The following is a 3705-nucleotide window of genomic DNA, read 5'->3' as shown; positions in this document are numbered from 1 at the left end:
GTTGATGAAAAGTTGAGTTAACGGTGATGTTAATGGTAATTAGCATAGATTTAGTATAGATAAATTTAAGGAAAATTTCCCTTAAATTTTGAAAGTATGAAATTTTCTAATTTATTGTCAAAAAAGAGCAGCGTTCACAATAGCATTTTAAATAAGACTACTTTTAACTTACGTAATTATTATTGTACCAGATTTGAGTATTTAAGGGATCGTCCATGACCGTGACGCACAAAACAATATATTTGTCACATGTTTAACTGTTTGTAATTAACATTTTACGTGGTTGTATAGGTGACTTTTTATGTTTAAAAGATTTTTCACTTTTTGTTTTCAATTTTACAAAGCACCGTGGAAGAGCATTTAAATACAAAGTTTAAGCTCCCTTCCACATGTCCATAGTTAGCTTTGAGCCATGAACCTATTGCTTTTAAAGCATTCGTTCTAACCGTGACGGCTACTAAATTTGTGACAGCTACTAAACTTTAAATATTTTATTTTAATTTAACGTCATCTCGGTGACGGCATTAAAATTTGAGTAAACTATTTAAAATATAATATATATTTTTGTATACTATATTTTATATTATAAATATATATAATGTTGCAAATATAATGTTGCAAGTAGTTTGCTCTGCAAACTTCGCAGACTTAATTTTAGTAAATTGATAATTACCGGCGTTTATAATTTTTTTTTGCGCATATAGGGTTTATTATTCGTCAGCAGTTGACAGTTGATTTTTTGTCAGAATGTTGACATTCTACCAAGGTTACCGATAATTTTAAAATAGTTTTCAAATATAGTAGATATATTTATATATATACATTTATATGCAGGGCCGTCTCGAAGAGGTCTTCCATGGAAGGAAGGGGTTTTAGAGAGGTTCGTATGTATTTTTTGCCAACCAGAGACATCAAGAAAAAAAAAAAAAGATCATCAATATTTTCTATTAGCCAACTAGTTCTATACTTGCTCAATATGCCAACTCAAATGCTTATATGACAACTTTAGGGGACTGGGACACCCCCTACACCCCCCTGTCAGGACGGCTCTGTCTATATGTTTATAAAACATCTATATGGTTATAAAACATATATATGATTATAAAACATCTATATGTTTATAAAAAGTACTTGAAAGAACTTATGTTTTTAAATTAACAAGAATATACTTAAAAACACTTTCATAAAACAATGTGATACTAAAAAGTTTGAACAATGTTGAAAACTTAGCAGCGAGGAGGACCATAGCAGTAGCATCTACCAAACCAATAGGAATACGAGCAACGGCGATTAAACATATTATCGTTCCGTGCTCTCTGGTCACGGTGTTTCCAATCATTGTACCAGCAGTTGTGATCACAAGTAAACAATCGCTTTTCCTTTACAATAGGGTCTTTTACAGTAGCGGCCTTTTTTTGACCTTCGATGGATAAACCGGAATCCTCTTTCAAAGAAATTACTTTTAGATTTTCATGTAAACACGCAGAGTTTACTATTAGTAAAATGAATACCACAGACGCAATCATTGTAATAAAAAGTTTTCTGAAATGTAAAAAAATAAAAATATAAAATCTTTAGTTTGTTTTTTGAGGTTACTTACAATTGAGGTTACTTACTTTTGAGGTTACTTACTTTTGAGGTTACTTACTTTTAAGGTTACTTACTTTTAAGGTTTCTTAAAATTGTGCAAATATAGCTGCATAGCTTTAACTACAGTCCAACACGGATACATTCTGCCTTTAACTAGCCAGTTAACAATTAAGAATTTTAAAATAAAAAATGTTTTTTTAATGAAAATTCTCCAAATAGTTTTCGATGAACATTAAAACTGGAAAAGCCAAAAAAGTTATTCGAGGACAAAGTTTCAAAAATTCTGAGGACAATGTACAAGACAAAACATCTTTTGAATAAAATTTGTTTGAAAAAATTATTCTTTTCATTTATACATAGTTATTTTAACTATTGTAATATTGCCTTCGTTAACAATTAACCATCTTTCCTTAAAAATATTTATACAAAACAATTTATAATATAAAACATGACACTCAATAAGTTATTACTACATTCCTTTGACAACACACAAAAAATCCGACTTCTCAAATACATACAGGGGACTATGCCTGTAGAATTGGGTTCTTGAGAACAAAATGAAAAAAACAAAATCTCCTAATATATTTTAATACACTAGTAAAAATATATGTATTCTTGAATTTAAAGATAACGTTATAAAATATGTAAAATGATGAAATAAATAAACTAAACTAATAGATCAAAACTAATAATAAATAAATCTTCACGTCAGTTGGTTTTACTTCACTTTATTAGGACGTCAACAAATTACTAAGAAAATACTTACAGAAGTTATATCTCTTCGTTGTTTGTTAACTCGAGAAATGGAAACTGTTAAATGATTCTATTAGTTCAAGAAACCTGCTATTTTATATTGCTTTATGAACTTGAAATATGCATGGGCTTAACAAAAACAACAACCAATCATATTTTATGAAATTAGTTGACGCAAAGCGTCATTTAGTTTTACAAAAAGTGATTATATACTTACATAATAACTACAAAATATGATTATATACATAATACAAGTACAAAAATGATTATATACAAAATTACAAAATACGATTATTAGCATACATAATATAATTCGAATTTGTAAAATCAATTGATCCGAAGCGTCAATTGCTTTTACAAATAATGATTGTATTATGTATATACATAATACAATCATTATTGTACCATTAATGACGCTTCGGGTCAATTGCTTTTACAAAATATGATTGGTTTCTTTTTTATTTAAGCCCCCGCATATAATATTAGTGACTAATGATATGATGAGTAACTAGGCACACGAATAAAATATAAGTGATTAGTTTTAATAATAACAGTTTTGACCAATTTATAATTTACAAATAAGTCCTTAAGAAAGGTAACGGGATGGGGTAGGGGACGTTTATTAAATTTCGGAAAATTTTTCCACTCATCCCTAGTTTTTTAAGAACCCCCTGTTGATTAATTTTTGCTTGTTATCATACTGTTAGCAAAAACTTTATACCTCAATACTTAAAAAAAATATTCGCTGAAAATTAGTCTTAATAATCAGAAAATAGTTCTTGAAATCACTGATAAAAACAGAAACTTTCAGTGTTAACCGGCTTTAAAAATTGCCAACCTAGTAAGTCTTGATTTGTCAAAATCAGCTTTTGGTTTATTTCTCACGAAAGTAAAAACTTATATCACCATATTAAATCTTATTGACATTATGATAAAACAGCTGTAAGAAAATGCGCATTTGACCGTAAGCCAAGGTTGAATTAAATAGGTTTATGTGTGTTTTGTAATAGATATTAGTATGGATTTGTAAACTGAACTATTTTTTATAATATACTTATACTGCGGTATAAAAAAATCCCTACCTTTTAATTATTCCCCTCTCCCCCTCCTCTCATCCCGTTTCGATAAGGGACTCGAGAGCATTTAATTACAGCCAATTTATGAAAATTTCAAACAATCATTCTGGAAAACGTTTATGTTAAATATATCTATTTTGTCCGAATGCAATCTAAATTGTAAAAAATTTTTAAGTAAATGTTTTTAATTAAATTTAACTATGTAAAAAAACACCTAGGAAGTTTGTTTAAAAAGATAAACACCAAAGATGTTTAACAATACATTTTAAAACACGCATCATAGAAA

General features: G+C 28.4%; 1 long non-coding RNA gene across 1 annotated transcript; it reads right to left on the bottom strand.

The window, feature by feature from the left end:
- Nucleotides 1–1310: 1310 nt before the first annotated feature.
- LOC105844676 (uncharacterized) lies at nt 1311–2485 on the bottom strand. Its single transcript, XR_010640753.1, has 2 exons — nt 2357–2485; nt 1311–1542 (listed from the first exon to the last, which is right to left on the bottom strand). It is a non-coding gene; the product is annotated as an uncharacterized LOC105844676 (long non-coding RNA).
- Between the last annotated feature and the right edge of the window lie 1220 nt (nt 2486–3705).

This window comes from Hydra vulgaris, chromosome 09 (assembly GCF_038396675.1).
Source record: "Hydra vulgaris chromosome 09, alternate assembly HydraT2T_AEP".
Taxonomy (NCBI): Eukaryota; Metazoa; Cnidaria; class Hydrozoa; order Anthoathecata; family Hydridae; genus Hydra; species Hydra vulgaris.
The sequence above is the reverse complement of the archived record's forward strand: the minus strand, read 5'-3'. Positions and strand labels throughout refer to the sequence as shown.